The sequence below is a fragment of the Diabrotica undecimpunctata genome, chromosome 1 (genome assembly GCF_040954645.1).
Source record: "Diabrotica undecimpunctata isolate CICGRU chromosome 1, icDiaUnde3, whole genome shotgun sequence".
Lineage (NCBI taxonomy): Eukaryota > Metazoa > Arthropoda > Insecta > Coleoptera > Chrysomelidae > Diabrotica > Diabrotica undecimpunctata.
In genome coordinates, this window is record NC_092803.1 from 3,238,662 (window position 1) to 3,252,705 (window position 14,044).

At 33.9% G+C, this 14,044-nt stretch overlaps 1 protein-coding gene across 2 annotated transcripts in view; it reads left to right on the forward strand.

Annotated features, from left to right (window-relative positions):
* The window catches only part of LOC140444217 (uncharacterized), a 59,554-nt gene extending 45,789 nt beyond the window's left edge, over window positions 1-13,765 (forward strand). Inside the window, exon 2 of one of the 2 annotated variants that reach the window (XR_011951317.1) lies at window positions 10,105-12,305. The gene's annotated coding sequence lies outside the window, so the exon portion shown is untranslated. Of the gene's footprint in view, window positions 1-10,104; window positions 12,306-13,478 lie in introns of those variants that run through there. The other variant, XR_011951316.1, reaches the window with a different exon arrangement.
* Window positions 13,766-14,044: the final 279 nt, after the last annotated feature.

Below are 14,044 nucleotides of genomic sequence, written 5' to 3' on the forward strand. Positions count from 1 at the left end.
AAGAAATAAAAATCATAAAGCTGGAAATAGAAAGGGTGAAGGAAGAATGGACAAAAGAGAAAGAAGAACTGAAAAGAGAAAACGAACTAACCAAAACCGATAACAAAAAGATAACGGAAGAATTAAATGATCTAAAACACTCATTGGAAAGATTAGACAAAGAAAAAAGAAAGAAGAATATAATCATTAGTGGAGCAATAATAGACTCTGAAGACCCGAAAACATTGAAAGAAGGAATGACTACTATGTTAGAAAATCATCTTGAAGTCAAAACTAATATTAAAAGAGCACAAAAAATAGGCACAAAACATGCTTAATTGAACTAGAAAGCGAAGAAGAAAAAACAACAATCTTAAGAAACAAATACAAACTTAAGAATGTGAAGACCAAAAAAATATGGATTACAGAGGACCTCACAAAAGGAGAGAGAGAGAAAATGAAAGCTTTAAGAGATAAAGCAAGAGAAATGAGGGAAAATGGAAAAATGGTCAAAATAGGATTAAATAAAATCACAGTAGATGGCAAGGAATGGAGATGGTGCTATAAAGAAGAAAAAGTAGTGGAAATAGAGAGTTCAAAAAACTACCAGAGCAACATAAAAAGAACCAAGGAGAGGTCAAGCAACGAATAGAGAAAGAAGAATTACAAAATAAACCGGACAATGATGATAAATGTTTAGTTTTAAGTAGTAATAGGAATAGGATTAGAAATGTAAATGATAAGTATGCCATTAGAAATTTGACTTGTGATAGGAATATGGATATTAGGCTTACTAACAGTAGTGATAATATTATAGTTAGGGGGAATATCAAAAATGGGCATAGCATTAGTAATGAAGGTAGGGAAAAATTAAATATTAGCATTAGAAATAAAAACGGTAATAAAATAAATAACGGATATAATGTTAATACAAAAACCAGGGAGCATGAAATCAACGTTAACACCAATAATGGAGAAGAAGAATACAGTAATAAGGAAATACATCTTAACAAGACAAATCATATAGGAATAGCGACATGGAATGTGACATCTCTGACCGGCAAGGAAATAGAAGCTACGGAAGAAATGGAAAAAATGAACGTACAAATAATGGGAATAAGCGAGACAAAAAAGATAGGGAAAGGACACATCAATATCAATGAGAAATATAGTCTATATTATTCCGGAGTACCACAGGGTCAGAGAGCAAAAGAAGGAGTCGGTATAATAGTTAATAAAAGAATAGAATCAAGAATAACAAACTACGAAGCAGTATCATCTAGAATAATCACAGCCCAAATAGAACTAAAAGACAAGATAGGAATAGTACAAATATACAGACCAACAGAAGGTAATGAAGAAGAGATAATGATAGAATTCTACAACGAACTCCAAAACGCATTAGACAAATTAAGAGAGACAAGAGAAAAAATAGTAATCTTAGGCGATTGGAATTCAAGAGTAGGTAAGGATATTAACAGGGGATTAGGATGCATTGGACAATATGGGGAAGAAACATTAAATAGAAATGGAATTAAAATGTTGGAATTCTGCCAAACCAATGACCTGATAATAGGAAACACATTCAGTGAACAAACCATTAACGACAAATATACATTTGTGGCTGAAGAGAGAAATGCGAAAAGCTTAATCGACTATATAGTCTATACGAGAAACCTAAAACAAAATATAAAAAACATCTTAACGGAAAAAGAACCCGAACTGTCTACACAACACAGGATGGTCACTGCAAAACTGGAGGATGAAAAAATGGGGGAAGTGGAAAGAAAAGAGTACAAGAAAGTAAATGTAAACAAACTAAAGATAAAAAGTGTGCGAGAATTTTACACGGAGGAAACTAACAAAAGACTGAGACAAATAGAGCGCCAAAAAGAAACATGGACAATGGAAGAAAGATGGAATACATACAGTGAAGTATTAAAGACAACAGCAACTGAAGTGTGTGGAATCAAAAAATATAATAAACAGTTAAAAAGGACAAGGTGGTGGAATAAAGAAGTGAAGACAGAAATAAAAAAGAAGAAAATAGCATGGAAAAAATACCTCGAAACGGGATTAGAAGAAGATAAAGAAAAATACTATAGGCAGAGACGATTGGCAAAAAAGACAGTCACACAAGCAAAGACAAAAACATGGAAAGAATTTGGAGAAGAACTTCAGGAAGAATATATAACAAATAATAGAAACTTTTGGACGACAATACGACACATAAGGCAGGGAAAACGAAAGGAAATAAACGCAGTAAGAGATACTTCAAACCAAATACAAATAAGCCCAGAACAAATAGCTAGGGTATGGAAAGAATATTATGAGAAAAAATTTGATACCGAAGTGATAAAGGAAGACAATATAATCAATGAAGGCGAAGAAAACACAGAGCCAGAGCAAATAAGTAGAGAAGAAGTAATAGAAGGATTATCAAATATAAAAATAGGCAAGGCAGGTGGAGATGATGAAATTGAACCGGAAATGGTAAAATACATGGGAGAAGAAGGAATAAACTGGCTATGGAAAATATATAAAGAGGCGTGGGAAAAACAAACAATCCCTAAAGACTGGCAGAACAATATCATCGTGCCAATATACAAAAAAGGAGAACATGTAAACTGCGACAACTATAGGGCAATATGTCTGTCATCGGTGTGCTTTAAAATATATACGAAAATAATAGAGAAGAGACTGAGACAAGAAGTAGAAATGGTATTGGGAGAAGAACAAATGGCATTTAGACCGGGAAGACAGACAAATGACAACATATATATCATTAGAAACCTAATAGAAAGAAGCATAGATACGGGAAAAAACTAGTATTAGCATTCATAGACCTAAGAGCAGCATTTGACACGATAGAAAGACATATTATAGGGAAATGCTTTTTATTAAAGTGCACAATTTTTTGATCTGTATAAAGCTACTTTGGATTCTAAACATGTCAATCCAACGCGTGTTTTTAACTGTGACGAAACAGGTCTAGGTACAGTCCCCAAATGTAATAGTAAAATCTTGGCGCATAAAGGACGGAAACAAGTTGGACGGCTTACTTCTGCTGATAGAAGTGGAATAACAACAGCCGTTATTTGCATGTCATCATCAGGAATCTTCATACCGCCGATGTTAATCTTTGCAAGAAAGAGAATGAAAGTTGAACTCCAAGCTGGTGCACCTCCAGGTTCAATATTCGCCTGTAGCGATAGTGGCTGGATAAATAGTGAACTCTTTTTAATATGGTTTCAACATTTTCTTCAACAAACGAAACCAAGTGAAGACGATCCGATCTTATTGATTTTGGATGGACACAGCAGCCATACAAAAAACATAGAAGTAATTAATTTGGCTAGGGAAAAACATGTACATATCATTTGTTTGCCTCCACATTCCACCCATCGAATGCAGCCAACCGATGTTGGTGTCATGGCTCCTTTAGCACGATATTATGATATGGCATTAGAAAAGTTTCTTAAAAACAACCCAGGCAGAGTGGTAACAGCTTTCCAAATCTCTAAAATTTTTGGTGAGGCTTTCTTACAAGCTGCAACACCTTTGACTGCTATTAACGCTTTTAAAAAATGTGGGATAGTACCTTATGATCCCAATATATTTACAGACCTCGATTTTGCACCATCTGCTACGACTGAAAGAGATTTGGAGAATAATAGTCTACCAGTGTCAACTCAAGATGAGGCAATTCCTTCAACTTCAACTGCAGAGCCTCACTTAAGTCAAGATGAGGTAATTGCTTCAACCTCAGTTGCAAAGCTTCATACTGGTAACGATTTTCAATTGACAATTTCCCCTGCACACAATAGAGCAACAACTTCATTTGGAGCAAACAGCCCTAAAGACATTCGTCCTCTGCCAAAGAGAAGTAAATTAATGGAACCAAAGAGGAAATCCAAAAAAGGTAAAACGGCTGTACTGACATCTAGTCCGTATAAGCTAGAATTAGAACTTGAAATAAACACGAAGGAGGCAATAGAAACAATGAAAAAGGAAAAAGCTAAGAAAAAAATAAATGATGATAAGCACGAAGATAGTGAAAGAAGTAACAAAAAAATAAAAGTGTGTCCTTCCAAAGATGGTAAGGGAAAGAAAAAAAATAAATGTAACCATCAAGTACAAGATGATGGCAATGGTGAAGATGCTGAATGTTTTTACTGTAACGAGTGGTTCTCCTCATCAGCCAATGAAGAAGGATGGGTACGTTGCTCGGCCTGTCTGAAATGGGCTCATGAAGCATGTGCGGGAATAGATCCAGAAGATAATGAAGAATTTCAGTGTGAATTTTGTATTTCTGAATAAATATAACATGTGTCTATTTTTACTAATGTTCTGTTACCGGTTTTCTAAGTATTTTTAATAAAAAAATTCTTTTTACTTGATTTTATTTACCAAACATAGCCATTAGATAATGAAATAGTGTGACTTTCCTCAGTAGTTCACATTGCCCCACCCTATGGGGCAATGTGAACTTTTGACATATAGTCAGTTGTCATTTTTTTGTTGAAAATACGTTAAATAAATTATGTTTCAATTGCAACTAAATGACAGTTAAATGTTTAATGAACGTCCCTAATTAATTAAACAAAACAAAATCATTTCTGGTTTAACAGTATGTGCATATCTTCCTTAGATGGTTCACAATGCCCCATCCTCCCCTAATAGCGGATACTGAAAGTTGTAAAAGTACAAATTTATTGCATTTTATTAAATCAGCCCAAAATTTTTAAAGGGGAATTTATCATGAATTTAACTTACCTTTTTCCTGTGCTTTATAAATTCCAGATAACAACTCAGAATCAGTGTTATTTTGTTCGTTAAATACACTAAATACTGACTTCAAGATACCCATAATTTGTACAATTTAAATTGGCCGAATTATTCATTTTTACTCTTTAACATACACCTTTTAACATCAATGTAATAGAACTATTGTTTAAGATTACTAAAGATAAAATTGTGACCGCAAGCTGGATAGTATAAACAAAGACGTAATCGCAACTCAGCAATAAGTACATGGCAACAGTAGGATATGTGCGTAAGATAACTTATAATAGTGTTGCATTAATATTGATGACCAAAATGGGCGAACGACAAAATATAATGGTATGATATGTATGTTGTCTTAGTGTTGCATTACAAAATTAGAGCTAAAAGGAATTAAGCTACACAAGGATATGTAATATTATGAAAAAATAATATCACTTTTTATTTATCCTAGTGTTCCACTCATGCACGTATAAATAAAGAACGTCCATGGTTCCACTCAACAGACGGGTTTATTTCGAATCATTTGACATGAATATCACAAAAGTTATTTTTTTTACATACCTATCCTACTGTTGCTTTGAGGCGACGATATATTATTGTATTGTTTATTTTATTTAGCGTATTTACAAGGACATAATTGTGTATAATATATGCATATTATGCAGAACTCGTTAAAAACTTATCAGCATCTAAGTTTAATATTTTATTATACATCTTTGATTGTTGTATCTAAATTTTCAATCTGTTTTTTTTATGGCTAAATTTATCTTATATATATTTATAGTATAGTATATTATATTGTATTTTCATTTATTGTATGTTATATTTACCGAAACATGTGTTCCCACACCTCTCGGAGACCTTCGGGTTAATTTATTCACATATTTTTAATTATTGAAACAAATTTTGTATGATTGTTGAATAAATTATTATTATCATTAAACATCAACTGATAACTACAGTTGTGAGTACAAATTTATGTGGTTTTATTAGATCTACTTCAATACCTGGGATATAAGTGTACCAGAATTTGTTGGTACTCAAAAGTGCCAAGGGGAGACTAACAGGGTTAAATTGTCTTTATTTTTTTTTTAAATTGTTTTAACACAATTTAAGCCACTGCGATGAGTATGATTTTGTCATTCCTTTGTTACATGATTGTATTGCCTATCTAGGAATCATATTTAGGAAACAAATGTACAAGCCATACTCTTGACGACAATGTTGCTGAGATATACAGGATAATCAACTTTTATGAGAAAGTTAGTTATATCTGTTATTATAGGAGATGCTGTGGTGCCGAATAAAGTTATTTACAAAAATAGGAGTACTGTAAGCTGCACATTTTAAAATTAGTTATAAACATACAGGGTTTTTCATGGCACTGCTACTAGCTACTTTCATAGCATAAATTTAAAATTTCATTACAAGAATACAAAGTTGTAACCTGTTATACTGGGCATTTAAATACTTTTAACCACTATTACATGAATAACCATAAAAAAAGATTACCAACAATTATTTTGTGTTGGCCAAAAAGTTAATCATTATTGTATGTCAGTTTGGTAATCATCATTTACGTTATATCAAAAAAATGTGGGGGTTATATTTTATATTTGTTAAACTGTTTATTTGGGCTGTTAGGCCGTTGTCTTCTGAGATTAGTTCTCGACGTTTCGCCAATACTAGGGGTTGGCATCTTCAGGAGATGTTACTGCTTCCCTCGTAAGCTGAGCTGAAACTGACGCCACGTTGTACTACGGAGGCCATATTTATATTTTCTACTCGCCTCCTCTCCACTGGTTTCGCCGTGAGGGGGCGTGTCGTCGTTCGTAGCTTTCCTTTTTTCGTGTTTTGCGTGAAGGGTGTTTGTGGATTTTAATATTGGTATTATGTAAATTTTTAGTCCTTCGTCTATCTGATTAAAATTATTTGGGTGCTTATATATTTCCACCGCTTCCCGATACAACCGTGGGTAGTACTGTGAAGTTTTGTCCAGCATTTGCGTTTCTTCAAATAGTATTCGATGTTCTCCGCTTCCCAAAGCGTGTTCGGCAACGGCAGATTTGTCAATATACCCTAAACGACAATGGCTTTTATGTTCATTTATCCTTGTGTTTGTGTGTCTTTTCGTAGTTCCCACATATACCATTCCACATGTGAATGGTTTTCGGTATACTCCGGCCGGTTTTAATGGGTCGCGTTTGTCCTTCACCGATCTTAAACAGTCCTTGATTTTATTTGTAGGCTTGAAAATGGTCTTTATATTGGCTTTTTAAGTATTCGCCCAATTCTGTGTGTTACCCCCGATATATAGGGCAAAAACGCTTTGCCTATACATGTTTCTTTGTCCTTTCTTCTAGAATCGTTGTTAATCGCTTTATGTATTTCTCTTCTGGTATAACCATTAGAGGTAAGCGCTTTTTCAATATGAAGAAGTTCACTTTGCAGATGCTGTGGTTCACAAATTCTCTTTACCCTCTCCGCCAGAGTTGTGATGATGCCTTGTTTTTGGCCTGGACGATGATTTGAGTTCCTGTTTAAGTATCTGTCCGTGTGTGTAGGTTTTCGATACACTTTATGTCCTACTGTCCACTTTCTATTTACTAATACTTTACTCTAGGAACGCTAGTTGTTAATCTTTCTCTGTTTCCATCAGAAATTAAGTATTTGGATGTGGTGTGTTTATATAAGACAGGAAATCGTTAAGTTTTTCTACTCCCTTACCCAAATCACAAAAGTATCATCGACGTATCTAAACCATACCCTTGGCTTGTATGCTGACTCCATTACTCTCTTTTCTAGATGTCCTATAAAAAGATTGGCTACGACCGGGCTTAGTCTAAGCTTACAGTTGCCTACTATTTTTGTAAATAACTTTTTTTTTAGTTTATCCTATTAGAACAGACATAATAGACTTTGTCACAAAAGTTGATCATCCTGGCTGGTACATTGTTGCCAGTATTAGAGTCTTATACATATGGCAATAAAAATATTGTTCATTTAGGCGCACCTAGAGACAATCAAAAAATGGTATATAACCGATTTTGGTTTGTATATATGTGGGGCTTAAAAGACTAATTTGGCACATTTCTATTAGTCGCAAAATAAAACAAACTAGCAATTTTGTAATAATACAAGTAGGTACATTAAAATTAAGTAAATAATAATGCAGTAGAATTTAACACATAGTAAAACAAAATATACATTCATATCCAAGAAAACAATTACTAAATGAAGTAAAGAGATTATTCCAGAATGGGAGAAAAGACCTGATCGAATGCATCTTTGATGATCTTTGGTCAAAGATGCATTCGATCAGGTCTTTTCTCCCATTCTGCAGTTGCAGAACACTGCCAAGAAACCGGTCATTCCATATTGTTCGAAAAAACCCATATTATTTCTAAGAGCCCCTTCTTTTATTCCAGGAAAATCCGCGAATCTCTAGAGATCCGAAAAAATCCACATAATATCAATCGAGAGGAAGGATACTACTTGTCTCCCATCTGGAATCTCAGTCTAGAGCCGCCGTCCGGTCCCGCTACCACGATGCAGCCACATGATTGGCCAGCGCGCGCTTCTTGACGTTCGCGCCACGGAGTGTGCCGATACGTCCCGACACGACAGGTCACCGCGACTATAAATAGAGCGGTAGGGGAGTAATCGTCGGATTCACTCCCCGCCTCTCGACGCGTTAGTGTTCTGAGCTGTTGGACGTGAATCCCTGTCCTGGCATTTGGTTTTCACCTCTGGCTGCGTTAAGTAGTTGAGTTACTGTGACCAAAAGCCCATCTTGGTAGTTAGTATTGCGTTGAGTAACTGAGTTACCGTTGCTAACTACCCATCTTCCTGTCTTTTGTTTTCTTTTCCTTTTTTTGTTCTCCTAAAGAAGCTACATACAATTGTAGCGAAACGTCGAGATGAACCCACTTTTGGGTCACTCACAAATGACACGGTCCAAACCCGGAAGACGAATAAACTATAATTCTGACTCTGGCCGTGGAAGCCTACGATTTCATTGGTTAGATTTTGTTTATCATCTGCAGTTTGAGCATGCAGAGTGTAATAAATTGGGGTGGCTAGCTGTAATAATTTAGGATTGAAGCTGTAAATAAATCTAAATAACCCCTCTAATAAATTGTCACCACTCTAGCAAAGGCTGTCACCGTTGTAGAAGACGTCTGTCTCAATCTCCTTATCAATGCCTCTACAATTCTTAGGGGATACTTATCCCTGCGAGCGGGGCAAGGCTTACTGGTTCCACTAGTCTGGACTGACTGGTTCCGCCCTCGTGGATTTACAAGAGGGTAAATTTTTTTGGAAGGAAGGGGATTAAGGACTTCTCGGTCTCAGGTCCTGCAAAGAGTGAGAGGCTATGGGCTTACGTTAGAAGCCGGAGCACTGCATAAGCGGAAATGTGTATCTCTTCTAGTCTCTACCTGTAACGGCCAGGAATAACAAAAACAAATTTCGAGTTTACAATGTATTAAACAGACTGTACACTACAAAATATCAGTTATGACCAATAATATTTCGATCAGGCGCGAAGGGAGACGAGAAGAGACAAAGCAAGGAAGTAAAGGTCGGACAATTCCGTATCATTAGATATACCTTGGGTTAGTATATAGATCTTAGTTACCTTAGCGTATTTAGGCTCTAGCTAATGAATACGCCTCCAGTCCTACAGGGATTCGAGATCGCGAACTTTCGAATCTCCAGTTGCCGGCACTTATACGTCACACTATCCCGTCGAGTTAAATAGCGCGCTCACTGGCTGCGTATCGTCCGATCTCCGCACTTCTTGCGTGGAGCGCTCAAGAGTGCCAACTTTCCACTAGTCCCCGCTGGCGTGGGGCCACTCTCGGGCGCCGCGCTCTTACTGGACGCTGGCCCGCTTCGTTCCGTTTTTATCTATTGCCAACTCGTACCTTAGATTCTTTTTGTCACGTCCGAAGTGGAGATTTGTTTCTACGTTTTCGCTGATTATGCCATCTATTCCATGTGTTAAACTGGATCACGCTATGTAAAACTTCTTAGTCAGCTCAATTCTTATCACTTGTTTAACAATTCGTACCTTGTATTAATTTCCAACAAGGTCTAAGTGTCGTAATTTTTTAAACATTCAGGCATGTGTTAAATTGGGTCAATTGTTATTATTTTTAATTTGAAATGTATACGTTAAACTGTGTCGAATTTATTCTTTATTAGTTTGGAATATATAATAATTACTTAAATAATTATTACTCTTTACTAGGCTAATTACCTCTTAATTTTTCCTTCTTTACTTCCTTGCTATGTTTACATTACAAAAGTTTTATAGTTTGATTTTTCTTTTAGGTTTACTACAGAATGAGATTAAACCGAAATCAGAAAAAACGTTGGTAACACACACCGGAAAAAAGTCTTTCAAATGTGAAATTTGTTCTAAGCAATTTAGTCAAGATGGAAATTTAAAAACACATTTAAGGATACACACTGGAGAAAAGCCTTACAAGTGTGAAATTTGTTTTAAGCAATTTAGTCAAGATGGAAATTTAAAAAAGCATTTACGAATACACACCGGGGAAAAGCCTTACAGTGTGAAATTTGTTTTAAGCAATTTAGTCTCGATGGACAGTTGAAAACGCATTTAAGAATACACACTGGAGAAAAGCCTTACAAGTGTGAAATTTGTTTTAAGCACTTTAGTCATGATGGAAATTTAAAAACGCATTTAAGGATACATACTGGAGAAAAGCCGTATAAGTGCAAAATTTGTTCTAAGCAATTTAGTTATTCTGGAGCTTTAAAAAGTCATATAAGCATACACACTAGAGAAAAACCTTTCAACTACTGAAAATGCATTTGAGAGTGCACACTGAAGATATGCCTTACAAGTGCAAAATTTGCTGTAAACAGTTTACTGAAAATAATAATAATAATAATAATAATAACACACATTGGAGATTAATAGTTAAAATATAAAGTAATTCTAAAAAAAATAATGTGTACACGTATTTATGAAGTTAGTGGTCACTTGATTGATCGAGTATAAAACAAAATTGTATCGAGAAAAAATTTACTAATATTTAAAAAAAACCGACTCGGATTGTTTTGAAGAAAATAAGATTCTTCCTGAGTGTCAGTCATGGTTCAGGGAATCAAGGGGTTGAATTGATAAGTATTCACCCTCACTTTTGTTGTACGACTGCGACTAAAAAAGCGCAAAGTACTGTGACCAATACCCATCGGTAGTAGGGGTGGTAAATTTCCTTATAAGAGCGAAACATCTGAAGTTGTTAACAAATTTGTATACATATGAGTCGCCCTACCTCAATTTAAAGCAGTGGCCGATACACCCGTAGAAAGAGCAAAACGTGCAATTTTCAATATAATAGGTTTAATGGCTAACATCAAAATGCGTTCTTGGACATCTCGTGTGAAACTTCGTTTGTTCAAAGCCTTGTTATGAGTTGTGTCCTTTTCGAAAATAATATATGCTGACTAGTTGGAAAGAATACAAATAGCGTTTTTTTAAAACCTATCTTAGTATCAATACACCTGATTATGCTTTCAGATTTGAAACAGGAAGAATCAAAATTTCTTTCACTATTTTCAGATTTGCTTTAAATTGCCTCAAGCTATCGCAAATGCACGATTCAGGACTTCCGCCTATTTGTTTTCTGTGCTAGCTTCAACTTACTTCAGTAAATAAGAACAGATACAACTGGGTCTCACAGATTAAGCAACATTTTCAAATATTAAACTATGAATTCTCTTGGGAAAGAAACATTTCTAATTGGCTGTTAAAATACAAGAAAAGCGATGAGTATTTTTATATAGTATTAGTAGGTACTGTGCATTTTAAAAATGTAAAGATATTTATATATTTAGATTTAACTATAATTTTATTACTATATTTTGAATTTAACGGCGGTCCGCAAAAAACAAGCTCACGGTCCGGATGCGGACCGCGATCCGCCCTTTGGTGACCACTGACCTAAACTCAATAATTTCAAAAACAATTTACTATGCCTAGCAGTATCACCAATAGGACTGTATAACGCTTCTCATTTATTTCGAGCTTCTGTCATATGTCAAATAATCCGTGTATAATATACGCATTATGACATAAGCTCGAAACAACAAAGAAGTGATGAAAACTTCTATAGCCGGATGTAATATCATTAACCTACGTGGCAGGCAACACGGGTTGCAAAAATGTAGAATATTTGTTAAAAACTTAAATATATAAATCTGGGGAATTCTGTTCAAAATTTGGCAACTTTTAAAACACAATTTTGGAAATAATTTTTTTGGGCCTGGCAACGCTCAACGCAAGGTGTTCCGTGTTATCTGTGTTGTGTGTCTTGGTCTTGTCTTTTATTTTGGATTTTGTGTCCATTTTTTCACATGGTACAATGAATACACAAGGTATAGGAAAGACTTTTAATTTTAAGTTTTTATATAATTTGGCTAATTTAATTATAGTAATTATAAAGAGATGATAAAATTATGTTATTATAATATTTTAATCATAAATAAAATTTTGAAGTTAATTTAAATTTATTGATTTTTGGTACAGTTATTTTGTTAACATAGATATCCTTTATAAAACAAGTTTTAACTATCTTTTATTACACGTAGGTGCAGGTTAATTAACTTATACTCCAGAGTTCGATATTTTAGATGTTTAAAAAGATACAAAAAACTGGTAATGAAGGTACACAAAATTTGTACGTATATACCTACTGAACAAAACACAAAATCAAAATAAATAATGATAAAGTCAATTTTATTTAGATCGGATGAGCTAGCTGGCCGTCGAATATTGTAGTGTAGTGAGGTCACACAATATTGCACAACATTTTAAATGACATCTTTTGTAATATTCAAACATAAAATTATCTTGGTATTGTTTATAATAATGATAACATTATATATTTTAATAATGACAACATGATTTAACAAAGAGAAATATCTTATTCTGGAAGATGCTAAATTGATTTCTTCCGAAACAGTTCTTATTGCAAATTGCATAGCAGGCTGAGGCTAGTTTCTTAGTTAACAAATCGATATGAAAGAACCATTTAAGGTTGCTGTCTAAAAAATAACAACAACTTTGCAGTAACATGTTAAAAAGCTTTAAACTAATATATTCATATGAATTCTGGGTCTTCGTTAATCTATCAAATGAAAGATATAATGGAGTTTTTTCTAGTTGCATAACTATGCACATCACTCGGTTTATCCAAATGTTTTTAAAAGTACCTATTTTTAACAACGATGGTTCATAACGATGTGGAATATTCACTTGCGACGTGTATATATTTGTATAAAGAGACATAATGTAAGCATATATCTAAATTATTTTTCTATTATAAAATAGTTGACTCAGTCAGTATTGAGTTACTTTAAAATATATTTATTATCTCATAATTTGCAGATAACCGATATTATCGTCGAACTTTTGTTTTTATACAAGCCTTCTGTCTTGCCGGTGTAAAGTCGTCTGAAGTCGATATTTATTGTGTTTTGCGTTTGAACTTATTTGTGCCTTATTTTTATGTTATTATATTTTTGATAAGTAAATTTTGCATATAATAATCGGTAGGTTAGAGTAATGTGTATATTTTTTATTTTACTAAATTTCATTATAACTCATCTAAAATACCATATTGAATTGTAAAACAGATTTTTCTTTATTTTAATCTTTTTTGTTTTTATTTCAGTAAAACTGCTGGGAAATGAGTGACAGTGAAACAGAATACGCAAATCTACTACTATTTACCTATTCACAGTATTTCCTCTGCAGAAAATTTTTAAATTTCAAAGGATTTGCATATAGAAAAAAAGCTTATATTATTAGTATATGTATGAAAACAAAAATAAATATTTCGCCTGAATTCCTAGGAAAAGTAAAGGTTTTATGCTACTGAAAATATATTTTTTATTCAATTATAACCAAAACAAAACATTTAAAAAAAATGATCAGTTTTTGACCATAATTTCAAAATAGGTAGTACCATGATACTATGATTAAGAAGATAAGATATTGCGCATAAGTCGTGACGTAATTGGAGACCTGCACGTTCGTAATGTCAGTTTTTTGTATGTGTCAATAAATAATCTTTAATAAATAGTTTGGAGATATCCTTTTGTGTACGATTATTGTAATTATTAAACCTTTTTTTAATATTATTATTTTGCTAATCGAATAATTTCATCACAGAATGTATAAAAATCCCATTTAACTTTAACAAGAATTCAAATTCTGGTCTCCAATGACGGCATGCGC